Below are 27,236 nucleotides of genomic sequence, written 5' to 3'. Positions count from 1 at the left end.
GCCACTGCACTCCAGACTGGGCAACAAAGCGAGACTCTGTCTCAAAAAAAAAAAAAAATAGTAGATATAATGTTCAGAGATGAGAGGCATGAACAAAGACAAAAGTTGAAAACTGATAAAGAGATAAAAAGATAAAAAACTGAACACCCCTCAAATGTCATTTCTCCTAGCATTTGAACCCTTTAAAATCTCACTATCCCAAGGCAATCCTCAAAAAGCATTTATTGGCCGGGTGCAGTGGCTCATGCCTGTAATCCTATCACTTTGGGAGGCCGAGGCAGGTGAATCACTTGAGGTCAGGAGTTCGAGACCAGCCTGGCTAACATGGTAAAACCCCGTCTCTACTGAAAATACAAAAATCAGCCAGGCGTGGTGGCACATGCCTGTAATCCCAGCTACTCGGGAGACTGAGGCAGGAGAATCGCTTGAACCTGGAAGGTGGAGGTTGCAGTGAACTGAGATCGCGCCACTGCACTCCAGCCTGGGTGGCAGAGCCAGACTCCATCTCAAAACAAAACAAAACAAAACAGAAAACCAACAAAAAAACACAATTTATTTTCCACTTAATGACTAAGAGCTATCAGTTTCCCACATAGACCATTTCTTCACATAAAAACCATTCTATTATAGTGAGCATATAAACCACACTTAAAAGTACAGTTGGCCGACACGGTGGCTCATGCCTATAATCCCAACACTTTGGTAGGCCGAGGCGGGTGGATCACCTGAGGTCAGGAGTTCGAGACCACCCTGACCAACATGGAGGAGCCCCATCTTTACTAAAAATACAAAAATTAGCCAGCCGTGGTGGCGGGCGCCTTAGTCCCAGCTACTTGGGAGGCTGAGGCAGAAGAATCACTTGAGCCTGGGAGCAGAGGTTGTGGTGAGCCGAGATCACACCATTGCACTTCAGCCTGGGAAACAAGAGTGAAACTTTGTCTCAAAAAAAAAAAAAAAAAAAAGTACAGTCAAGCAGGCCGGGTGGGGTGGTTCACGCCTGTAATCCCAGCACTTTGGGAGGCTGAAGTGGGCAAATCACCTGAGGTCAGGAGTTCGAGACATGCCTGGCCAACATGGTGAAACCCCATCTCTACTAAAAATACAAAAATTAGCTGGGCTTGGTGGCGGCCACCTGTAATCCCAGTTACTCGGGAGGCTGAGACAGAAGAATTGCTTGAACCCAGGAGGCGGAGGTTGGAGCGAACCAAGATCACGCCACTGCACTCCCGCCTGGGCAACAAGAGCGAAACTCTGCCTCAAAACAAAACAAAACAAAAAAACCCAAAAGTACAGTCAGGCTGGCATGTGACTCACAGCTGTAGTCCCAGCACTTTGAGACTTTGGGAGGCTGAGGTGGGAGAATTGCTTAGCCCAGGGATGTCAAGGCTGCAGTGAGCTGTGCCATCGTGTTCCAGCTGGAGTGACAGAATGAGATCCTATCTCAAAATAAATAAATAAACAAAGATTTTAAAATATGGAAAAGTACAATCAGAGGACTAAGATTTATGTTCATATATGTCCATTGCAACATTATTTATAATATCAGAACACTAAAAAATAAAAATGTGTAACCATTCGTATGGCTAAATATCTTAACTTGATGAAAGATATGGTGTTTAAGAACATGTAATAGGCCGGGCGCGGTGGCTCAAGCCTGTAATCCCAGCACTTTGGGAGGCCGAGACGGGCGGATCACGAGGTCGGGAGATCGAGACCATCCTGGCTAACATGGTGAAACCCCGTCTCTACTAAAAAATACAAAAAAACTAGCCGGGCGAGGTGGCGGGCGCCTGTAGTCCCAGCTACTCGGGAGGCTGAGGCAGGAGAATGGCGTAAACCCGGGAGGCGGAGCTTGCAGTGAGCTGAGATCCGGCCACTGCACTCCAGCCTGGGCGGCAGGGCGAGACTCCGTCTCAAAAAAAAAAAAAAAAAAAAAAAAAAAAAAAAAAAAAAAAGAACATGTAATAAACCTTAACAAAAAAAACCCTAAAAAGCAAGATACTATTAAATTGTATGTACAGAATGATCTCAACTGTGTTTTAAAAATAAAAAAGATTTAAAAAATAAAAATATAAAACTTATATCTACTTGGGGAAGACTATGTTTTTTCAGGAGAATGTATTATATACAGAAAGAATGTTAAGGTTCACGAGGACTAGATAGAAGAACTTTTTTTTTTTTTTTTTTTTTTTGAGACAGAGTCTCTCTCTGCCGCCCAGGCTGGAGTGCAGTGGCCGGATCTCAGCTCACTGCAAGCTCCGCCTCCCGGGTTTACGCCATTCTCCTGCCTCAGCCTCCCGAGTAGCTGGGACTACAGGTGCCCGCCACCTCGCCCGGCTAGTTTTTTGTATTTTTTAGTAGAGACGGGGTTTCACCATGTTAGCCAGGATGGTCTCGATCTCCCCACCTCGTGATCCGCCCGTCTCGGCCTCCCAAAGTGCTGGGATTACAGGCTTGAGCCACCGCGCCCGGCCAGAAGAACTTAATCATAAGATAAATACAGGCCAGGTGCAGTGGCTCACGCCTGTAATCCCAGCACTTTGGGAGGCTGAGATGGGCAGATCACGAGGTCAGGAGATCGAGACTATCCTGGCTAACATGGTTAAAGCCCGTCTCTACTAAAAATACAAAAAAATTCGCCCAGCATGGTGGCGGGTGCCTGTAGTCCCAGCTACTCGGGAGGCTGAGGCAGGAGAATGGTGTAAGCCTGGGAGGCGGAGCTTGCAGTGAGCCCAGATCGCACCACTGCACTCCAGCCTGGGGGACAGAGCCAGACTCCGTCTCAAAAAAAAAAAAAAAAAAAAAAAAAAAAAGGTAAATACAAGTGAGGAAAGGAATTAGATAAAATAGTATGAAGTAAATAGAATTTAAGAGTTCAAGGCTGAGTGCAGTGGTTCACGCCTGTAATCCCAGCACTTTGGGAGGCTAAGGCGGGTGGATCATTTGAGGTCAGGAGTTGGAGACCAGCCTGACCAACATGGATAAACCTAAAAATAAAAATAAAAATTTGCCAGACGTGGTGTCGCATGCCTGTAGTCCCAGCTACGCAAGAGGCTGAGGCAGGAGAATCACTTGAGCCCAGGAGGCAGAGGTTGCAGTGAGCGGAGATCGTACCACTGCACTCCAGCCTGGGCAACAGAGCAAGACTCAGTCTCAAAAAAAATAATTCAGGGAAATTGCATCATCTATGTCTTTAATTTCTGACAAGTCAACTATGTTCACACAAACTGTATTTTCAATACAAGGGAGGCCTGAAATGCAAACCAATGACTTCATTTGTTGCCGATCCACAGCAACAGTGATGGACTCCAACGCTGGAGGTAAAACTGGCTGCACCACATTTATGAAGAGATGGTAAAGAATATATTAATCCTGACTATTACTATACCCTGGACAATTCAAGGGATTTTTCCAGAGTAATATTCATAGATCAGATGCAATTTTCATTTGACATATACTGTAGAATATAACTTTTGGTGCTAGTTTCAGCAGCACATATACTAAAATTGGAATGATGCAGAGAAGATTAGCATGTCCCCTGCATAAGGATGACATGCAATTTCATGAAGCATTTCATATTTTAAAAATACCTATCAGGTACTACGCTTGGTACCTGGGTAATGAAATGTTCTGGACACCAAATTCTCGTGACATGAGTTTACCTATATAACAAAACTGAACAATGTGCCCCTGAACCTAAAATAAAAGTTAAAAAAGAAAAAAAAGAACGCAATCTTTGATTAAAAAGTGACTTCTACCTTGATTTTAAGAAAATTTTTTATCATTTAGTTTAATTCCATGTAGGGATCATAAATAAATAGTCTAATTTTGAAAAAAACATTGCGATAGAATTTACATAGCAGCATTCCCCCTTTTAAAGTATAAATTTGTTTTGTTGTTGTTGTTCATTTGTTTGAGGCAGAATCTTGCTCTGTCACCCAGACTGGAGTGCAGTGGCATGATCTCGGCTCACTGCAACCTCCACTTCCCCAGTTCAAGTGATTCTCCTGCCTCAGCCTCCCGAGTAGCTGGGATTACAGGCGCCTGCAACTATGCCTGGCTAATTTTTTTTGAGATGGAGTCTCGCCATGTCGCTCAGGCTGGAGTGCCGTGGCACGACCTCAGCTCACTGCAACCTCTGCCTCCTGAGTTCATGCCATTCTCCTGCCTCAGCCTCCCGAGTAGCTGGGACTACGGGCCCCCACCTCCATGCCCAGCTAATTTTTTTGTATTTTTAGTAGAGACAGGGTTTCACCATGTTAGCCAGGATGGTCTCGATCTCCTGATCTCGTGATCCGCCCGCCTCGGCCTCCCAAAGTGCTGGGATTACAGGCGTGAGCCACCGCGCCCGGCCCATTTTTGCATTTTTAGTAGAGACAGTGTTGCACCATGTTGGCGAGGCTGGTCTCGAACTCCTGACCTCAAGTGATCTGCCCACCTTGGTCTCCCAAAGTGCTGGGATTACAGGCCTGAGCCACCACCCTTGGCCTGGAACCCCCCTTTCCAGTTTGAATTCCCTCATGTCCTCTACTCACACCTCTGTACCTCCAGCATTACCTCCTCCTTCTTCAGTTTAAATCCCATCCATTTTACAAGTCCGACTTCAAATCACCAGTTCTTTGATAAAGCCTTCCCAAGCTATCTGACCCCCAGAGACAGCTTCCCAAATTTCACTGCATACAGTAGCTGCACCATTTGTTTGGCAAATATTCTGCCTTTCTGGCATATATTTATGGCACATTGTAGGCGCTGCATGTATGTTGAATGAATGAATGAAACTCTACACCAGATTATAAGCAAATTGAAAATCATGGCTTATGCTACGGTCTAATCCAGGGCTGTAGAGTGGTTAAGGGGAGATATATGGCAATGATGAAAATATTTGAAAAGCTTAGGAGCCCCAGGGAGGGAGGAGCATTTCCCAGAGTCCTCTCTGTTTCCTTAGTTTAGAGCAGTACCAATTTACCTTCTCTCTATGATCAAAATATTTGTGTCCCCCAAAATTCATATATTAAAAACCTAATCCTCAAGGTGAGGGATGGTATTAGCAGGTGGGCCCATTGGTGAGAGGTGACAACATGCTAGCAGCCCTCACTCTCGGCGACTCCTCGGCCTCAGCACCCACTCTGGTGGCGCTTGAGGAGCCCTTCAGCCCGACACTGCACTGTGGAAGCCCCTCTCTGGGCTGGCCAAGGCAGGAGCCGGAGCCGACTCCCTCTGCTTGCTGGGAAGGTGCGGAGGGAGAGGCGTGGGCGGGAACCCGGCCGAGCTGGGTGCTCACAGGCCAGCGCGAGTTCGGGAGGGCGCGGCCGGCTTGGCGTGCCCCGCAGTCGGAGCCGCCAGATGGCGCTGCTGGCCCGGGCAGTGAGGGGCTTGGCACCCAAACCAGCAGCTGCGGAGGTTGTGCCAGGTCGCCCAGCACTGCCGGCCGCATGCACCACTCTTGAATTCTCGCGGGGCCTCAGCTGCCTCCCCGTGGGACAGGGCTCCAGACCTGCAGCCCGAAATGTCTGAGCCGCCCGCTCTGCCGTGGGCTCCTGCGAGGTCGGGGAGCCTCCCCTATGAGTGCTGTCCTCTGCTCTGCAGTGCTCGGTCCCATCAACCGCCCAAGGGCTGAGGAGTGCGGGTGCACTGCGCGGGACTGCTGGGCAGCTTGGCCTGCAGCCCGGGTGCAGGATACACCAGAAGAAGCCAGCTGACGTCCTGAGTCTAGTAGGGACTTGGAGAACCTTCATGTCTAGCTAAGGGATTGTAAACGCACCAATCAGCACTCTGTCAAAATGGACCAATCAACTCTCTGTAAAATAGACCAATCAGCAAGATGTGGGAGGGGTCAGATAAGGGAATAAAAGCAGGCCAGCAGTGGCAACCCGCTAGGGTCCCGTTCCACACTAGTGGAGCCTTAGGTGTTTTGCTCTTTACAATAAATCTTGTTGCTCCTCACTCTTTGGGTCCACGTGGCGTTTATGAGCTGTAACACTCACCACTAAGGTCTGCAGCTTCACTTTTGAAGCCAGTGAGGCCATGAACCCACCCACCAGGAGGAATGAACAACTCCAGACGCGCCACCTTTAAAAGCTGTAACACTCACCACGAAGGTCTGCAGCTTCACTCCTGTCAGCCAGACCACAAACCCACCAGAAGGAAGAAGCTGCAGACACATCTGAACATCTGAGGGAACAAACTCTGGACACACCATCTTTAAGAACTGTAACACTCACCGCGAGGGTCTGTGACTTCCTTCTTGAAGTCAGCAAGACCAAGAACCCACCAATTCTGGACACATGGTGAGGTTATTAGGTCATAAGAGGGGAGACCTCATGAATGGAATTAGTGCTTATGAAAGAGGCCCCAGAGGGCTGCCTTTCCCCTTCCACCACGTGAGGACACAGTGAGGTGCTGCTCACCAACCAGAAGGCAGGCCCTCCATAGACACCACACCACATCTTCCGGTGTCTTTATCAAAGACTTTCCAGCCTCCAGAACCATGAGGAAACACATCGTTTTGTTTATTTACTTATTTATTTATTTGAGACGGAGTTTCACTCTTGTTGCCCAGGCTGGAATGCAATGGCACGATCTTGGCTCACCACAATCGCTGCCTCCCGGGTTCAAGCGATTCTCCTGCCTCAGCCTCCCAAGTAGCTGAGACTACAGGTGTCTGCCACCACGCCTGGCTAATTTTTGTATTTTTAGCAGAGACAGGGTTTCACCATGTTGGCCAGGCTGGTCTCGATTCTTGACCTTGTGATCCCGCCTGCCTCGGCTTCCCAGAGTGCTGGGATTACAGGTGTGAGCCACCGTGCCTAGCTTTGTGATTCGATTTTTCTAGCTAATGATAATCACTTTCTGAAAATAAGTGCTTTTACTTTTATCTTAATATTTTGAAAAAATATCTTTACCAGAACTTTTCCTTCATCAGTGAATAGCGTTCATTGGACAGTTCTTCCTGGTCAAGAAAAAGGGAAAAGGAAACTTCTGGGTTACTTTGGCCTTACAATTCTAACTGCACATCCGTGGACACATCACCAAATGCTATTTGTTGTCTCACATATTTGACAGATGAGTTGAAATGCTTTTCTGTAATTCAGCAAATATTTAACATGGGAACACTGTGCTAGGCTTTTGTGAAATATATAGATGCATGAGAAAGTCTTGGCCATCCATGGATGATAAGACACAAAGAGAGATAACTTCAGAAGAACTATTTCAGGCATCCCTTCTGAGTCACCACTGGCAATAGATTGGGCTTTAGACCAAGAAAAACGAAACCCAAGATTAAAAAAAAAAAGTCCTTTCAATTTACTGGGCAACCAACCAAAACTATAGACTTTTCAAGTTTTAGATAACATTACAAAGAATCTTTCTTGATTATACATTTGCTCTTGTAGCAACATAAAACGTTTTCTGTGTTTATAGTTAAAGTGCTGGTTATGTGACTTTTACTGTTGGGGATAGATGTAGATTTTTACTTGTGTTTAATTGTGGAGAGTGAATATATAACTCCTCTCCTCCCCAGCTCCTGCCTACCTTTCGGGGGGTGGTGAGGGGGAATCAGGAAGGAACTAAAACACAAGGCTTTTCCTCCCATTTTACATTCAAACTTGTCTCACAGGAAATGAACAAAATAGTGTTTCTCAAATGTAACATTGTACTTCTCTGTGCTATGGTACAAAAAGAGCTTTACAGGAATTTTTTTTTTTTTTTTTTTTGAGACGGAGTCTCATGCTGTTGCCCAGGCTGGAGTGCAGTGGCACGATCTCGGCTCACTGCAAGCTCCGCCTCCTGGGTTCACGCCATTCTCCTGCCTCAGCCTCCTGAGTAGCTAGGACTACAGGCGCCCGCCACCGCGCCCGGCTAATTTTTTGTATTTTTAGTAGAGACGGGGTTTCACTGTGGTCTCGATCTCCTGACCTTGTGATCCGCCCGCCTCGGCCTCCCAAAGTGCTGGGATTACAGGCTTGAGCCACCGCGCCCGGCCTACAGGAATTTTTTTTAAGGACAAATGTGGACTTGGATTTTCTTTTCTTCTCTTTCTTTTTTTTTTTTTTTTGAGACAAAAGGAGTGTCTGTCCCCAAGGCTGGAGTGCAGTGGAGCGATGTCGGCTCACTGCAACCTCCGACTCCAGAGTTCATGCAATTCTCCTGTCTCAGCCTTCTAAGTAGCTGGGATTACAGGCGCCTGCCACCACACCTGGCTAATTTTTGTATTTTTAGTAGAGACAGGGTTTTGCCATATTGGCCAGGCTGGTTTTGAACTCCTGACCTCATGTGGTCCACCCACCTCAGCCTCCCAAAGTGTTGGGATTACAGGTGTGAGCCACCGCACCTGGCCAAGAACTTGGATTTTCATTTCCTGAAGAATACATTCAAGATCTGCAAAATCTCATCCCAAATCATTTCCAGCTTTATCTACATATCCACCCTTACTCCATGTACCCAGCAATATCCTGTGAAGCATGTGGAATATTTTTATTTCCATATCTGGATTCCATCCCCCCTTTAAAATGCCCTTCTATCTTTTCTTTCCTCACAATCCTACTGCTAAAATCCTCATCTTTCAAGGCACATCTTCAAAGAGGAGGCATCCATAAAGCATCCCACTCACCATTCTCCAAACTAGTATTTCCCCTTTCCTGAATTTTAGTAATTTTCTATAATGAAGAGTTATTGTGGCCGGAGCAGTGGCTCATGCCTGTAATCCAGCACTTTGGGAGGCTGAGGTGGGCACATCACGTGAGGTCAGGAGTTCGAGACCAGCCTGGCCAACATGGTGAAACATCATCTGTACTAAAAATACAAAAACTAGCTGGACATGGTGATGCACGCCTGTAGTTCCGGCTACTCGGGTGGCTGAGGCAGGAGAATCGCTTGACCCTGGGAGGTGGAGGTTGCAGTGACCTGAGATTGGCCACTGTTCTCTAGCCTGGGCAACAGAGTGAGACTCCATCTCAAAAAAAAAAAAAAAAAACAAAAGAAAAAGAAGAAAGAAAAAAAAAGTTATTGCTTTTGTAATCAGAAATAGAAATTAAATGGTTTGCCTTTGCTTTATTGGTAAATTAAAACAAAGAAATAAAAACTAAAAAGCATGAAATAGCTTGCCAAATAAAACATGAACATAACATTTTTTTTTCTTTTCTTTTTTTTTTTTTTGAGGCCGATTCGATCTTTGCTTACTGCAACCTCCTCCTCCCAGGGTGAAGTGATTCTTCTGCCTCAGCCTCCCTAGTAGCTGGGGTTACAGGCACGTGCCACCACACCCAGCTAATTTTTGTATTTTTAGTAGAGACAGGTTTCATTGGCTAGGCTGGTCTTGAACTCCTGACCTCAGGTGATCCACTGGCCTAGCCTCCCAAAGTGCTGGGATTATAGGCGTGAGCCACTGTGCCCAGCCTAAACTTTTGCACCTTGAATATTAGCAGAAGGACACAACTGATAACTGCCTAAGACGTGAGTCAGCCTCATTCTCTGATGAATCTCTCCCCCTCTCCCACCTTCAGCCCCTACCCTCATTCCAAACATGTAGCAATAAAAAGTTTACAAGAAGGGGAAATTAAAATGATAGAGTTGGTTCAGAATGCAAAAACATACATACCTCCATGGCACAGAAACAAACAAAAATTACACAGTGAAGAGAGCTGAATTGCAGCTGTATACCTACTTGTCTTCTGTTCATACGCCCAAGGCTTTGGCTCCCACAGGGTAGTGAAGAGTAGCAGTAGACAACATCACGCAGAGAGCTTTGAGGATGGGGACTAGCGATAGGGCTCCCTCTTGTGATGGAGCCTGAGAAAAAGTTGGATACCCCATGGCTTAAAGCTACCGAAGCAGAAGTCGGGAAAGAGGAATTCAGGGACAGAGCCTAATGTAGTGAAGGAATCAAAAGAAAAAAATACAACATTTTAATGGAAGATTTTTTAAATGACACATTAACACATGTCATAGTCCTATAAATTTTTCTCAAATTGACATGTGAGTTTAATTTTTTGGTATTCCTGCCTTATTTTGATAGTGTAAATATGTGATAATTGTGGTATTGTAAATACTGTGATATTTACAATATCAAAGTAAGGCAGGAATACCAAGAAAAAATGCCGTGTTTCTGCTTCTGAGCTGAGGTCCCAGGCTGCTATGTGGAGGGAAAGGCAATACTGTCAGGTAGGAAAAAGAGCAGGGAGGGAACAGGAAGGAGAAAATAGATAAAAGACTACAGCTCTTTCCGCTCAGAATAGCCTCCTGCAAAGTAAAGTTCAGAACCACATTAAAATATTTTACATAAGAAAGAGTATGAATTCCACCTCCCCAGTTAAGAGTATAAATTCACTCTAGATAAAATTAGGCCTGGCATGGTGGCTCTTCCCTGTAATCTCAGCATTTTGAGAGATCAGGAGTTTGAGACCAGCCTGGGCAACACAGTGTGGCCTTAACCTTAACCTAAAAATAAAAAAATTAGCCATGTGTAGTGGCTCACTTCTGCAGTTCCAGCTAGTCAGGAGGCTGGGGTGGGAGGATGGCTTGAGCCCGGGAGGATGGCTTGAGCCCGGGAGATTGAAGCGGCAGTGAGCCATGATCGTGCCACTGCACTCCAGCCTGGGCTGCAAAGCAAGACTGTCTCAATAGTAATAATAATGATAATAATAATAATAATTTTGTGGAACTGTTTGATAAGGAATTGAAAATAAATGTGCTTATGATACTTAAAGAGATAAAGATATTTCCTCCATTAAAAAAGAACAAGAGGCCGGGCGCGGTGGCTCAAACCTGTAATCCCAGCACTTTGGGAGGCCGAGACGGGCGGATCACGAGGTCAGGAGATCGAGACCATCCTGGCTAACACGGTGAAACCCCGTCTCTGCTAAAAAATACAAAAAACTAGCCGGGCGCGGTGGCGGGCGCCTGTAGTCCCAACTACTCGGGAGGCTGAGGCAGGAGAATGGCGTGAACCCGGGAGGCGGAGCTTGCGGTGAGCTGAGATCCGGCCACTGCACTCCAGCCTGGGCGGCAGAGCCAGACTCTGTCTCAAAAAAAAAAAAAAAAAAAAAAAAAAAAAAAGAACAAGAAAGTAGGAAGCAAAAAAAAAAAAAAAAAAAAAAACTATTATGGAAGAAGAAAGAGGTAGATCTGAAAGAGAAACAAGTAGAGAATGGCGTGAACCCGGGAGGCGGAGCTTGCAGTGAGCTGAGATCCGGCCACTGCACTCCAGCCTGGGCTACAGAGCGAGACTCCGTCTCAAAAAAAAAAAAAAAAAAAAAAAAAAAAAAAGAGAAACAAGTAGAAATTTAAAAATAGACATTAAAATTTAAAAATCAATTGAAAAAAATGAACTCTAGGCTGGATACCTTTGAAAAGGGGATTACTGAATTGGAGTGGAGGAATTCACGCAATCATGACCAAAGACGAGAATAATATGAGAGAACCATGGAGGAGTATTGAGGTTAGATTGCGAGGATTCCAGAAGAAAATGAAGGGAAAGTTGAATTTTTACAAAAGTGTGTTACATACCAAAAGGATAAAGAAGTCAATTCATTACAGAACAATTTTAAAACATCAAGAACAACAAGAAAATCTTAAGGGCTATCAGAGATAAAAGACTATCAGAGATAAAAGATTGGGGGAAAGGAATGACAATTAGGCAACCGTCTTCTCAACTGAGAGATTAAATGCCACAAAGAAGCCAGTGAAGTAGTATCTTCAAGGTGCTGAGGGAAAACAGTATCTACACTGCTGAACTACTGCAATGTAGGTGCAAAATAAAACAAGCTTTCATTTTTTTCCACAAAAATATATTTAATAAGATTATTATCTAAAATTAAATGATATTTTTGACATTTTGTCAATAATTCAAACTCTTACCAATAATTCAAACTCATTGATACCTAACTGGGAGTGCTTTGTATTTTGGAAGATTCCCTAAACTAAAAATATATTCATGGCTGGGCACGGTGGCTCACTCCTGTAACCCCAGCACTTTGGAAGGCCGAGGTGGGCAGATCACAAGGTCAGGAGTTAAAGACCAGTGCCCTCATGAAAGAGGCCCCAGAGGGCCAATATGGTGAAACCCCAACTCTACTAAAAATACAAAAATTAGCCAGGTGTGGTGGTGGGCGCCTGTAGTCCCACCTACTGGGGAGGCTGAGGCAGCAGAATCACTTCAACTGGGGAGGTGGAGGTTGCAGTGAGCTCTGCCCTGCCCTCTGGCCTGGGTGACAGAGTGAGACCCTGTCTCAAAAAATATATATATATATAATATATATATATAAAAATATGTGTGTGTATATATATTTACATATTTACAACATATGTAAATATAACTGAAGGACTACTTCAAATGTTGAAATTCACAGAATTCTAAAGATTTATAGCCTAGAAGTATCATAAACTTGTCTGCAGTCAAACATACTGTGCTAATTACGAAAAAATGTCTTAACAACTATTAAACCAAAAGGAGAAAAAAATTGAGGGGAAATACATGGTTTTAAAGTCCTGTGACAAACGGAAGATTAGTAATTGCGGTGTTTCCCATTAAAAGTAATGGCAAAAACCACAATTACTTTTGCACCAACCTAATAAAAAGTAGTAATACAGGCCGGGTACAGTGGCTCACGCCTGTAATCTTTCGGAGGCTGAGGCGGGCGGATCGCGAGGTCAGGAGATTAAGAGTATCCTGGCTAACACGGTGAAACCCTGTCTCCACTAAAAAAAAAAAAAAAAAAAAAAAAAAAAAAAAAAAAATTAGTTGGGCATGGTGGCTGGCGCCTGCAGTCCCAGCTACTCGGGAGGCTGAGGCAGGAGAATGGCGTAAACCCGGGAGGCGGAGCTTGCAGTGAGCCGAGATCGCGCCCCTGCACTCCAGCCTGGGCGACAGAACGAGACTCCGTCTCAAAAAAAAAAAAAACAAACAAACAAAAAAAGTAATAATATAAAATCGATTTAATGACCAGAATTTCTTATGGAATCCCTGATTGTCACTGTTGGCAGCTTAACCCCATTTGTCAGAAGGTAGTGTGCTATACTGTCAGAAATTCTCCACTGTCTCATCAGAGCCATGCGAAATGCAGTAAGAACCCTGGCTGAAAGTTAGGAAGCTGATGTTAGCAACTTTGAGTGCTGCACACACCTTCTCCATAGAGGCTGTATCCTTATGCTTATATGTATCCCTGAAAGATTTAAAGGCCTCTCACCCTTTCATATCAAAAAATACCTTCTCAACATGCTTTAAAAGGGTTCCTTACTTTGGCGGGGGGAGACAACCACATACATCCTATACAGAAATTTATCACAATAAGGTTCCAAATCCTATTTTATATTTTAAACTATACTATGGTACTATTTAAACCATTCCATTCCAGACAATATTCCACACTAGAACAGTAAGTATCTTAAAAAAAAAAAAAAAAAAAAGACTGGTCAGGCATGGTGACTCATGCCTGTAATCCCAGCACTTTGGGAGGCAGAGGTGGGCGGATCACAAGGTCCGGAGTTGGAGACCAGTCTGGTCAACATGGTGAAACCCCGCCTCTACTAAAAATACAAAAATTAGCCGGGCATGGTGTCATGCACCTGTAATCCCAGCTACTCGGGAGGCTGAGGCAGGAGAATCGCTTGAACCTGGGAGGCGGAGGTTGCAGTGAACCGAGATTGCGACACTGCACTCCAGCCTGGATGACAGAGTGAGACTCCATCTCGAGAAAAAGAAAAAAGCAAACAAACAAACAAAAAACTGCATATAATATCTCTCTCTCTCTCTCTCTCTCTCTCTCTCTCTCTCTCTCTCTCTCTGCAGGCTGTGGCTGATGCTCACCGAGGATGGCAGCACTGGTGTGAACAAAGAGGCTGCTTAAAGTCAGTGCTCATTTTGATAGGTCAGTGCCCTATTCTGGCTAGTGAGTGCCCATGCTACCCTACGGGTAAATACCTTTAATATAGCTCCTGAACACTTCCTTCCTTGCTCGTAAATACTGTTACCCCAAAGCCCAAGTATCCGCCAGTTATCTCTCCCAGAACACCCTCTCACCTCCCCTCTCTCTCCACCGCTCCCCCCAACCACAATCCTTCTATCCTCCTTCAGCAGCCCCTCCCTCCCACCCCACCTGCAGGAAGAGAGCATGCTGATTAGTCAGCTCAGTTTGATTCCAGGGCCCTGGTTGTTACATATTTTGAATAATACTTTGTATTGTAGCAGGTCTTCTTGAAAGTGGCAAGAGGAAAAGTGACTCAGATACATCTGTACACAGAAAACAGATTTTAGCACACAAATTGATAAATTATGTCAGAAAATTTAACAATTGTGAAAAAATGTATGGGGTGAGGGTGCTTAAAAGAATGTTAAATTAAACCTCCAGAGAACACTATTATGATGGAGTGGGGGATAAAGTTATACAACAAATTATTCAAGCATACTTTAAATGTCATGATGTGTTTAAGAAAAGATAAAAACAGTAAAAAGCTTTCGATTTTGTTAGAAAAAAGTATTTTATGGCCGGGCACAGTGGCTCACACCTGTAATCCCAGCATTTTGGAAAGCCACGGCAGGTGGATCACCTGAGATCAGGAGTTCGAGACCAGCCTGGCAAACATGGTGAAACCCCATCTCTGCTAAAACATAAAAATTAGCCAGGGGTGTTGGTGTGCCCCTGTAATCCCAGCTACTCCAGAGATTGAGGTATGATAATTGCTTGAACCCAGGAGGCTGCAGTTGCAGTGGGCCGAGATCATGCCACTGCACTCCAGCCTGGGTGACAGAGTGAGACCCTGCTCCAAAAATAAAAAAGAAAAAAGCATTTTATTAAATAATATACATGTAAAAAAATTTAAAGTCTATTATAAAAGAATCGAATTGTATAGCCTCCAATAAGAAAAAGAAAGAAAATATAGGAAAATGTATGAAACCAATTGGTTAGTCCAGGCAAACGAGATAGGTTGTGTTAAGGCAATGATAGAGAAGAAAAAAGGAAAGCAAAAGATAATAAACAGAAAGCTTCTACTGAAAGAGCTTTTAAAAATACCCATGCTCTTTGGAACACTTGTGCAGTTCGTGGGAATGTAAAATGATGCAGCTGCTATGGAAAACAGAACGGAGGTTCCTCAAAAAATTAAAAATATACTTACCATATGATCCAGCAATTCCCCTTCTAGCTACATATCCAAAATAATTGAAAGCAGGATTTCAAAGAGATATAGTATTTGCACACCAGTGTTCACCACGGCGTTATTCACAATAGCTACGATGTGGAAACAACCTAAATGCCCATTGATAGATGAACGGATAAAGAAAATGTGTTATGTACATACCATGAAATATTATTCAGCCTTAAAAAGGAAGGAAATGCCAACACATGCTATAACATAGATGAGCCTTGAGGACATTATGCTATGTGACATAAGCCACAAAAGACAAATACTGTATGATTCCACTTATATGAGGCATCTAAAGTAGTCAAACTCATAGAAACAAAAAGTAGAATGGTGGTCGCCAGGAGCTGATGAGAAGGGGAAGTGGGGAGTTGTTTAATGGGTGTAGATGGCCGGGTGCAGTGGCTCACGCCTGAAATCCCAGCACTTTGGGAGGCCAAGGTAGGTGGATCACAAGGTCAGGTGTTTGAGACCAGCCTGGCCAATATAGTGAAACCCCATCTCTACTAAAAATACAAAAATTAGCTGGGCATGGTGGCAGGCGCCTTAGTTCTAGCTACTTGGGAGGCTGAGGCAGGAGAATCGCTTGAACCTGGGAGGCGGAGATTGCAGTGAACTGAGATCGCACCACTGCACTCCAGCCTGGGCAACAGAGCAAGACTCCATCTCAAAAAAAAAAAAAAAAAAAAAGTTTAGAGATTCAGCTTTGCAAGATGAAAAAGTTCTGGAAATCTGTTGCATCACAATGTAAATTTACTTAACACTACTAAACTGTACACTTAAAAATGATTAAGATGGCAAATTTTACATTGTGGGTTTGTTGTTGTTGTTTGTTTTACCACAATTTAAAAAAATACCCATTCTTAGGATCTAAGTAATTTTTTTCTTTCTTTTTTTTTTTTGTTTTTTTGAGATGCAGTCTTGCTCTGTCACCTAGGCTGGAGTGCAGGGGCACGATCTCAGCTCACTGCACTCCTGGGTTCAAGTGATTCTTCTGCCTTAGCCTCCCAAGTAGCTGGGACTACAGGCATGTGCCACCAGGCCCGGCTAATTTTTGTATTTTCAGTAGAGATGGGTTTGACCATGTTGGACAGGCTGGTCTGGAACGCCTGACCTTATAATCTGCCCACCTTGGCCTCCTGAAGTGCTGGGATTACAGGCATGAGCCACCGTGCCCGGCTGATCCAAGCAATTTCAATTTAATGTCTCTATGGGAACAGGGAGCAAATTCCCTTTGCTCTCTGCCTGGGTATTCCTGAACCTTTTTTAAAGCTTCCCAGATAACTTTTTATATACAGCCAAGGTGAAAGTAATTGAAGTCTGCATTTCCTTTAAGAAACTTACCTATGGCCGGGCCTGTGGCTCACGCCTGTAATCCCAACACTTTGGGAGGCCAAGGCGGGCGGATCACCTGAGGTCGGGAGTTTGAGACCAGCCTGACCAATATGGAGAAACTCCATATCAACTAAAAATACAAATTAGCTGGGCATGGTGGCGCATGCCTGTAGTCCAGCTACTTGGGAGGCTGAGGCAGGAGATTTGCTTGAACCTGGGAGGCGGAGGTTGCAGTGAGCCAGAGGTTGCAGTAAGCTGAGATTGCGCCATTGCCCTCCAGCCTGGGGAGAGATGGAGACTCCGTCTCAAAAAAAAAAAAAAAAAAAAAAAAAAGAAAAATAATAATAAAAAAAGAAGCTTATCTAAAACAAAATCATGAATTTGAAACAAAATTTGAAAAGAAGAGTGGGAGAGAGAGTTTGGAAAGATAAATACAAAGCAAATAGAGGGCCGGGTGCGGTTGCTCACTCCTGTAATCCCAGCACTTTGGGAGGCCGTGGCAGGCAGATTACCTGAGGTCAAGAGTTCGAGACCAACCTGGCCAACATAGTGAAAATCCTTCTCTACTAAGAATACAAAAATTAGCCAGGTGTGATGGTGCACATCTGTAATCCCAGCTACTCAGGAGGCTGAGGCAGAAGAATCACTTGAACCTGGGAGGCGGAGGTTGCAGTGGGCCAAGATAGTGCCATTGCACTCCAGCCTGGGCAACAGAGTGAAATTCCATCTCAAAAACAAACAAACAAAAAAAATCATACAGCAGGTGGAGGCCCAGGCTTTGAGGGAAGCTCAGCTTCTTCACTCACTGTATGTGACAGCTGGGGCCTCACCTCTCAACTTGCAATGGACAGAGCGCAGTGGAGCTTCTTAACCTGGATGGGAGAAGGGAGAAGGGAGATGGATTTGCAGATGCATTCATGTGGAGACAGTTATCTTTAAACTTATATTGTGCCATTATAAATGAGAACAACTACAGCCTTTTCTGGGATATAATGGGGAAGTTCAATAATTTCAATAATTTAAAACAAAGCAGTAAGTCAAAGTCAAAGATTCCTAAAAGGATTTTAATTACTGCAAGAGTATAGAGTCCCTTCAAACAGACTCCCTTTCTAAAAACACAGCAATCCTAGCTCTGGGGAATAAATGTAATACTGATTGAAACCACAATGATGAGTAAGAATGGAAAAAAGAGCTATGTAATTTAAATCAGCATTTTCTTTTAAAAGTATCTGTTTTTTTTAAAAGAAAGAAAAATTATTTCAAAATATGTTTGTTGTCCTATCCTCATTCTACAGACACATTCATAGACATTTCTCTCAAGGTTCTCCCCGAAGAGAGACAGCATCTCCCAGACAAGAAGAAATTATATTTTGCAAGGTTTTGAATGAGAACATGCCTCCAAATCAAACGTGTGTGTTGTCTTAATGGTTAAAATAGGCTCTTGTTTTACAAAGGCAGATTTGATCCTTCTATCAAATAAAGCATGTTTTGATGATTAAAATGTATACATAACAATAATCGGAAAGAACACTTTCATTTGTTGAATCCATTTTTCCTCTATCTCTTCTTTCCTTTCTTCCTTGAGTTGCCCATAAGGGCCAGGCATGTGGTACAAAATAGAGGAAAGTGTTAGAAGCAAGAGTAGGGATGCTGGGGTGGTGATGAACTGGAGAGTGCAGACTCCATCTGCAACGAGAAGCCACTGGTCAGCAAAAGCCAGTGGGTGACTTGCAGGAATGCTGGCCCAGTGTTAAGAGATTATCCTGTCACTCAAATAAGCCAGAATTCTTCATATTCATATGAAATCTCTCAGGTTCCAAATGGTTACAATCCATTTAAACATTTGTTTAAACCAGGCAAGCCAACAGTGAGTGACCAGATTGCAGTCTTTGACTTAACCTGTTTAAGCTCAACTTTCTCATCTAGATCAAGGGGCTACAATACAGATGAATACTTTTTAAAAAGTAATAAAAGTTGAACTCATTGAGTCCTTACTTTGTGCTAGACAGTGTTTGAAATACTTTATAAATATTAATTCATGGCTGGGCGCGGTGGCTCACGCCTGTAATCCCAGCACTTTGGGAGGCTGAAGAGATCCAGACCATCTTAGCTAACATGGTGAAACCTCGTCTCTACTAAAAATACAAAAAGTTAGCCAGGCGTGGTGGTGGGTGCCTGTAGTCCCAGCTACTCGGGAGGCTGAGGCAGGAGAATGGTGTGAACCTGGGAGGCAGAGCTTGCAGTGAGCGTCTCTCTGCCTGGGTATTTCTGGATCTTTTTTAAAACTTTCCAGATAATTTTTTATATACACACAGACACACATATATACAGGCTGGGCTCAGTGGCTCAGGTCTGTAATCCTAGCACTCTGGGAGGCCAAGGTGGGTGGATTGCTTGAACTCAGGAGTTTGAGACCAGCCTGGGCAACATGGTGTGCCATCATCTCTATAAAAAATACACACACACACACACAAATTAGCTGGGTGTGGTGGTGCGTCCCAGCTACTCGGGAGGCTGGGCAACAGAGTGAGACCCTGTTTCAGAAAAAAAAAAAAAAAAAAATCTAGTTTTGCCCAAAGTGAGAATCTTCACAGCAAGCAATACCCTTCCCCTCCCCCCTCTTCACACCCAAAACTTATCCCCTGTGTCCCTCATTTTATTGAAATAAATATTTCTTGGCAGCAGTGCTAGGCAGGCCCAGGCTAGACTCTGTGTGGGGAATCAAGGACGAACCAGACACGGAATTGCCCTGCAGTAGTTCACCGTTGTCAAGAGAAAAAGACAAGAAATTACAGTAATAACAGAGAGAAAGGGGAAAGTGTCATAAGGAACACAGCTAAAGTGTTCGGAAATTTAAAGGCGAGAGATCACTTCCAGCTGCACCCTTAATCACATACTGCCTCACATCTCTTGTATTATTGTCTTGTCTGGTTATTAATTCCTGTGTTATTAAACAACAGCAAGCCAATCACACTGAATAATTCATGGTGTTGCTTCTTCCTCCACATCCAGATCATCAGCTCCTCCAAGTCAGGATTGGAGACTCTGATAGGCACATTTCAGGGGCTAATATCTATAGCCCTTTTTTTTTTTTTTTAATTTTGAGGTGGAGTCTCGCTCTGTTACCCAGGCTAGTGACAGAGCTGGTCTCAAACTCCTAAGGCTAGAATGGTCTCAAACTCCCAGGCTAGAATGCGCTGGTGTGATCTTGGCTCACTGCAACCTCTACCTCCTGAGTTCAAGCAATTCTCCTGCCTCAGCCTCCTCAGTAGCTGGGATTACAGGCACGCACCATCTTGCCTGGCTAATTTTTGTATTTTTAGTAAAGATGGGGTTTCACCATATTGGCCAGGCTGGTCTTGAACTCCTGACCTCAAGTGATCCACCTGCCTCGGCCTCCCACAGCGCTGGGATTACAGGTGTGAGCCACGCACCCAGCCTATCTATAGTCTAAAGAACACCTGCTTCAGCAGAAGAGACCACCAATAAAATGTTATAGGAATAAAGCCTGTAACAATATAGTCCTTTATTAGCTTACTAATATTTCTTCAATGCATTCAACAAAACCCAAAATTCAAAGTGATAAATAGAAGACTGCTTTTCAGCTGGGCACGGTGGCTCACACCTGTAATCCTAGCACTTTGGGAGACCGAGGCGGGCGGATCACTTGAGGTTGGGAGTTCAAGACCAGCCTGACCAACATGGAGAAACGCTCTCTACTAAAAATACAAAATTAGCTGGGTGTGGTGGCACATGCCTATAATCCCAGCTACTCGGGAGGCTGAGACAGGAGAATTGCTTGAACCTGGGAGGAAGAGTTTGCAGTGAGCCGAGATGGAAGATGTTGCGGTGAGCCGAGATCGTGCCATTGCACTCCAGCCTGGGCAACAAGAGTGAAACTCCATCTCGGGAAAAAAAGAAAAAAAAAAGAAGACTGTTTTTCCCTATAGTTATCTTTTTTTTCTTCTAGTGGGAGAAAATGTCTTCCCATTGCTGTTTCCTGGTTCCAGTGATGGACATCTCAGTTGGGTTTGTTCTCTACTTTTGGCTACATAGAAATGTTAAATAAAGGTGACTAACTGTAATAGTAAATGCACCTTGGGTGTTTAGACTGTTTTTATATAGTAATCTCAGACTCTGCTGAGAGCTCTTTTGTGTGTGCACCACCAGAGTATCGCCTTTTGGCATCATTTCCAAGTCTTTCTGAAAAACATGCTATGTTTCCTTTTTTTGTTTCTGATTTTTAAATGACAGATGGTTAGGAAATGTCTTCTTTACTCTTATAATTATTTTCCCGTTTTTCTCCATTAAACAGCAATTACTCTCCTGCATAATCTTCCTAAGTAGTCATTTTCTAGCTCCTGAAGAGCATAATCACCATGAATGCATTCATCTTATGCACATCGTGGTTTTTCTCAGCGTGAAACTTCTACTGAATATAATTTGTACCACAGTAACTAACATAGACACTTAAACATGTTTGATAGTTAACTTTTTATAAGTGGACCAAATTTTTAGATGAAACATTCATCTGTTTTACAAAGGGTCGTTTTCCTGGAATCTATCCAAAAGTATCTTCAAAGGGAAATTAGAAATATGATTACCATATTTTAAATATTTTCCAAGGGAGTAGTGGTGTGATAAAAATCTTTTTCCTCTGGCTTAAATTATCTCACATTTATACCATGCTAAGCAGTTTACAAAACATGCAAATTATCTGCTTTGTGGAGAAGTAAAACCCCTTGGAAATTTATTTCTTCATGCTAGCAATATAAAAAACACTTTAACTTACACTATACCAAACAAACTTCATTTGTATTGATTAATCAATTTATTTATTTGAGAGGCAATTTTGCTCTGTTGCCCAGGCTGGAGTGCAGTGGCGTGATCTCGGCTCACTGCAACCTCCGCCTCCTGGGTTCAAGTGATTCTCCTCCCTCAGCCTCCCAAGTAGCTGGGATTACAGGCACTTGCCACCATGCCTGGCTAATTTTTGTATTTTTAATAGAGACGGGGTTTCACCGTGTTGGCCAGGCTGGTCTCAAACTCCTGACCTCAGGTGATCTGCCCGCCTTGGGCTCCCAAAGTACTGGGATTACGGATGTGAGTCACCAGGCTCGGCCCCCAAAAAACTTGATATTTAACTGTTAAACATATAAATCAAACTATAACACAGTAGTGAAAACAGAAACAAGCAGTTATATCTTCAGAAGAATTTTTTTTTTTTTTTTTTTTTTTTTTTGAGACGGAGTCTTGCTCTGTTGCCCGGGCTGGAGTGCAGTGGCCGAATCTCAGCTCACTGCAAGCTCCGCCTCCCAGGTTTACGCCATTCTCCTGCCTCAGCCTCCCGAGTAGCTGGGACTACAGGCGCCCCACCTCGCCCGGCTAGTTTTTTGTATTTTTTAGTAGAGACGGGGTTTCACCGTGTTAGCCAGGATGGTCTCGATCTCCTGACCTCGTGATCCGCCTGTCTCGGCCTCCCAAAGTGCTGGGATTACAGGCTTGAGCCACCGCGCCCGGCCATCTTCAGAAGAATTATAACTTATCTAAAAGCTTAGAAGCAGTAAATGAAATATCAAAAAACAAAAATAAGAGATTTGATAATTTGTGAATTGTAATATTAAAGGTGATTTTGACAGGCCACATTATTTTACCAGAAGCCACTCATGATGAATTTAGAAGAAATGTTATTCTTGGCATTTGGCGTTCAGCAATGTCTACATTTTACAAATAATCTCAAAAGCCAATGACACACAGAATTTTTTGCTCTTGTTGTTGAGTCAAAGTTTGAATTCTGTGTAAGGCATTGTATCCCTGAGAGAGCGCCTCACTAAACAGTAGGCTGGGCACAGTGGCTCATGCCTGTAATCCCAGCACTTTGGGAAGCCGAGGCAGGTGGATCAACTGAGGTCAGGAGTTCAAGACAAGCCTGGCCAACATGGTTTAAAAATACAAAAATTAGCCAGGTGTGGTGGTACATGTCTATAATCCCAGGTACTTGGGAGGCTGAGGCAGGAGAATCTCTTGAACCTGGGAGGTGGAGGTTGCAGTGAGCCAAGATCACGCCACTGCACTCCAGCCTAGGTGACAGAGCGAGACGCCGTCTCAAAAAAAAAACAAAGAAGAAAAAAAAAAGTATCCTATCTGAACCACGGTCTTAGTCCGTGCTGCTATAACAAAATGCCACAGATTGGGTAATTTATTTATTAAAAAACCCAGAAATCTATATCTTACAGTTCTGAAGGCTGAGAAGTCCAAGATGAAGGCACCAGCAGGTTTGTTGCCTGGTGAGGACCCAGTCTTTACTTTCATGAATGGTGCATCCTCAGGAGGGAGGGACGGTGTGACCTCACATGGCAGAGGGCAGAAGGGGAAAAGGGCTGAATGCAGTTGATCAAGCTTTTTGGTAGGTCAGTCAAGCCTAATGCCACTCGCGAGTGCTCCACTCTCATGACTTAATCACCTCTGGAAAGCCCCATTTCTTAACACTGTGACGTTGGTGATTCTGTTTCAAAACATGGGATTTGGAGGGAACGCAGACCTTCAAACCACAGTAGACTTCTAGCACCTGAATTTCAGTGTGGTCTGGTCACTCACTGTGACAGATTCACCCTCCAGAAGTCACACATTAGTGTGTTTGTACAAAGGAAAGCATACTATTTCTCAAATGTGGAGATTAAAAAAGGTCTTACTTAGCCCAGGCGCGGTGGCTCCCGCCTGTAATCCCAGCACTTTGGGAGGCCGAGGCGGGCGGATCACAAGAGGCCAGAAGTTCGAGACTAGAGACACGGCAAAACCCAGTTTCTACTAAAAATATAAAAATTAGCCGGGTGTAGTGGCAAGCGCCTGTAATCCCAGCTACTCAGGAGGCTGAGGCAGGAGAATCGCTTGAACCCGGGAGGTGGAAGTTGCAGTGAGCCAAGATTGCCCCACTGCACTCCAGCCTGGGTGACAGAGTGAAACTCTGTCTCAAAAAAAAAAAAAAAAAAAAAAAGGTCTCACCTAGAATGCATTTCTGGAGAATAGTATTGTTGCTGAAAAATACCATAGAATGGAGATAAAAGAAAGATAAATGGGAAGTTAGTGAATTTCTGGAGATAGTCTCCAAAACAGAACTCTCTCTAATTGGTTCAGGAGAATTGCAACTTGGAATACAAATGGCAATATAGAATACAAAGAGAAATAGAAGAAAGAAAGAGGCAGAAGACCCTTTCCCAGAGTCACACAGAACAACAATGACAAACAAGCTGGTGACCATATGATCTCTCCAGGTAGTATCAGCAACAAACGAAGCTAAACAATGCCCAGAGTTACTCAGCCAGGCAATGTCCACGGTTACACACCTCAGGAATGGCGACAGCAGCTCCTGGCCACCCCTGCATTCCTGCGTGCTGTCGCTTCTCCTCTTGCTTCTCCCTGAGCCTGACCCACCTCATCACCCGATGCTGGACTGTCTGGGCCTGCAGCTGGCCTCCCAGGCTCCAGTCTGTTCCATGGCCAAACTGTGAAGCACCTTCTTCTGAGGTTGCTCTGTAAAATACAGGTGTGTTTGTGTCCCTCCGAGCTTTAAACTACTTTAAACTACTTCAGGGAATGGTCCATTGCCTTCACCAGACTGTTCCTACTTTATAATTGTGATTCACGCCCCTCAGGATCTGGTCTTAAGCCCCCTTTCGTCACACCCTTCTCTCTGGTGAGAGGAGTTCCCCAAGATTCCGTCATGGAGGAGCCGGACTATTCCCATCTCCACTGGGAGCTCCTGATGGGTATTCCTCTCCCCATCTCAAGCACATCTTGATCGATAGGGCAAAATCCACTTCCGTCAGAAAGAAAAATGACCTTGAGGGGATTGCCTTTGGGAAGCCGCCTCTCACCGTGTCCCATGGCCCACCAGCCCCTCCAACAGATCTGAGTCTTCCTTCCTGTGAACCCCACTAGTGTGCAGGGCTGATCATGTGGGTAGGCTTGTGATATTTATTTATTTATTTATTTATTTTTGAGATGGAGTTTCACTCTTGTCGCCCAGGCTGGAGTGCAATGTCGCGATCTCGGCTTACTGCAACCTCCGCCTCCGGGGTTCAAGTGATTCTCCTGGCTCAACCTTTCGAGTAGCTGGGATTGTAGGCACCTGCCATCATGCCTGACTAATTTTTTTTTTTAAATATTTTTAGTAGAGATGGGGTTTCACCATGTTGTCTGCCTCCCCTAGAAGACCAGAGACCCTTAAGGGCAGAGCCAGTATCTTTTTTTGAGACAGGGTCTCACTCTGTTTCTCGCTTAGGCTGGAGTGCAGTAAGGTTCACTGCAGCCTTGACCTCCTAGGCTCAGGTGATCCTCCCACCTCGTTTCCTAAGTAGCTGGGACCACAGGTGTCCACCACCACACCCAGCTAATTACTTTGATTTTTTTTTAGTAGAGAGGAGCTCTCAGTATGTTGCCCAGGTTGGTCTTGAACTCCTCAGCTCAAGTGATCCTCCTGACTCAACCTCCCAAGGTGCTGGGATTACGGATATGCGCCACTGTGCCTGGCCCGGAGCCAATATTGTATTCAGTTTTCAAACTCTGTTACCCAGCACAGGGACTGCCAGGTAATCTGCATCATTGATGTCTTCTGAAGGAAGGGAGTGGGGGAGGAAGAAAGTTTGGTGAGTGGGTGGACAAGCACGCGTGAAGGAAGACACAGGACCAAGCTTCTCCTCCACCCCTCCCCCGTCTTCCCCTGCTGCCTCCTTCTCTGTGCTCGGGATCAGAGGACTTGCCCTGGCCGCTCTGGCTGTTGCACGCACATCTCTCCGGAACCCGTGACTCAACATCCCAAAGCTAAATATCACTTAGTCCTCACAAATGGGACCCTTCCACTTCCAGATGTGGGGGCCCGAAAGGGGAGCTTAGATCCTGGGATTGCAAACTGATGGTCCGGTGCAATCTGGCAGATCAAGCCTTGGATTATTGAGGAGAAAACTGTCATGTATGAAGCATCTACTCCACGCAAGCCAACACACAAGGCCTGCAGACTGATCACATTTCAGTTCCTTCTCAGTCTTTTGAGAGAGGTGTTATTATCCCCACTGCTCAAATGAGGAAAGTGAGACCCAGCCAGGATTCCAGCCGTTTCTTTAATGCCAAGGCCATCCTCTGATTATCACACCTTGACACCTCAAGTTTGGAGTCTTTTGAGACTTACAATAGAATATATATATATATATATATATATTTTTTTTTTTTTGAGACAGTTAGTTTTGTTCTTGTTGCCCAGCCTGGAGCGCAATGGTGCGATCTCAGCTCACTGCAACCTCTGCCTCCTGGGTTCAAGCGATTCTCCTGCCTCAGCCTCCCAAGTAGCTGGGATTATAGGCGTGCACCACCACACCTGGCTAATTTTGTATTTTTAGTAGAGACAGAGTTTCACCGTGTTGGTCAGGCTAGTTCCGAACTCCTGACCTCAAGTGATCCACCTGCCTCAGCCTCCCAAAGTGCTGGGATTACAGGTGTGAGCCACAGTGCCCAGCCTGGTCCGTTATTTTAATAACTATTTACTAGATGTCTGCTGTATAGTTCATGGACTTAGAGGATTTTAGAGCTGGAAGGTGTCTTAGAGAACACCAAATATAATCCCCTCATTATATTATATAATATTATTTTTATTTTTTTATTTTTTTGAGACAGAGTCTCACTCCGTTGCCCAGGCTGGAGTCCAGAGATGCAATTGCGGCTCACTGCAACCTCCGCTTCCCAGGTTCAAGCGATTCTCATGCCTCAGCCTCCTGAGTAGCTGGGACTAGACAGAATTTCGTTGTTGTCACCCAGGCTGGAGTGCAATGGTGCAATCTCGGCTCACTGCAACCTCCGCCTCTGGGGTTGAAGCAATTCGCCTCAGTGTTCTGAGTAGCTGGGATTACAGGCACCTGCCACTACACTAATTTTTGTATTTTTAGTAGAAATGAGACACCTGCCACTACACTAATTTTAGTAGAGACAGGCACCTGCCAGTACACCAATTTTTGTATTTTTAGTAGAGATGGTGTGGGGTGGGAGTGGGGTTCACTATGTTGACCAGGCTGGTCTCAAACTCCTGATCTCAGGTGATCCACCTGCCTCAGCCTCCCAAAGTGCTGGGAATACAGGCGTGAGCCACTGCACCTGGCCAAATCCCCTTACTTTATAATGAGGAAGCTGACAACTTGATGGGATCTGTAACAGTGCAGTGAACACATGTATGATATAATCATGCTCGGCAGAGATTTTTTTCTAATTGATTTTTTTTTTTTTTTTTTTTTTGAGACGGAGTCTCGCTTTGTCGCCCAGGCTGGAGTGCAGTGGCCGGATCTCAGCTCACTGCAAGCTCCGCCTCCCGGGTTTACGCCATTCTCCTGCCTCAGCCTCCCGAGTAGCTGGGACTACAGGCGCCCACCACCTCGCCCGGCTAGTTTTTTGTATTTTTAGTAGAGACGGGGTTTCACCATATTAGCCAGGATGGTCTCGATCTCCTGACCTCGTGATCCGCCCGTCTCGGCCTCCCAAAGTGCTGGGATTACAGGCTTGAGCCACCGCGCCCGGCCCTCTAATTGATTTTTTAATAGTATTTTTTAAAATATTAAAGCAATACAAGCTCAGTGTTAAGAAAATGAAAAACCAGAAATTAAAAATAACCCATAATACATATTCCAAAAGTGCTAACATGGTTTTAGACTTGATTTGCTTGTTCCTCATTTTAGTCCTTGCTAAGCAGATGTATTTATTAGGTGAATGGTCATATATTTATACATATG

At 44.5% G+C, this 27,236-nt stretch overlaps 1 long non-coding RNA gene and 1 other non-coding gene across 2 annotated transcripts; both read left to right on the top strand.

The window, feature by feature from the left end:
- The first annotated feature begins 3,476 nt into the window (after nt 1-3,476).
- LOC112424357 (U6 spliceosomal RNA) lies at nt 3,477-3,583 on the top strand. The gene has a single exon (XR_003015105.2). It is a non-coding gene; the product is annotated as a U6 spliceosomal RNA (small nuclear RNA).
- A 2,333-nt stretch (nt 3,584-5,916) lies between these two features.
- LOC139357000 (uncharacterized) lies at nt 5,917-20,551 on the top strand. The gene is made up of 3 exons (XR_011609606.1): nt 5,917-6,287; nt 13,784-13,862; nt 20,438-20,551. It is a non-coding gene; the product is annotated as an uncharacterized lncRNA (long non-coding RNA).
- Nucleotides 20,552-27,236: the final 6,685 nt, after the last annotated feature.

The sequence above is a fragment of the Macaca nemestrina genome, chromosome 11, assembly GCF_043159975.1.
Source record: "Macaca nemestrina isolate mMacNem1 chromosome 11, mMacNem.hap1, whole genome shotgun sequence".
In the NCBI taxonomy this organism is placed as follows: Eukaryota; Metazoa; Chordata; class Mammalia; order Primates; family Cercopithecidae; genus Macaca; species Macaca nemestrina.
The sequence above is the reverse complement of the archived record's forward strand: the minus strand, read 5'-3'. Positions and strand labels throughout refer to the sequence as shown.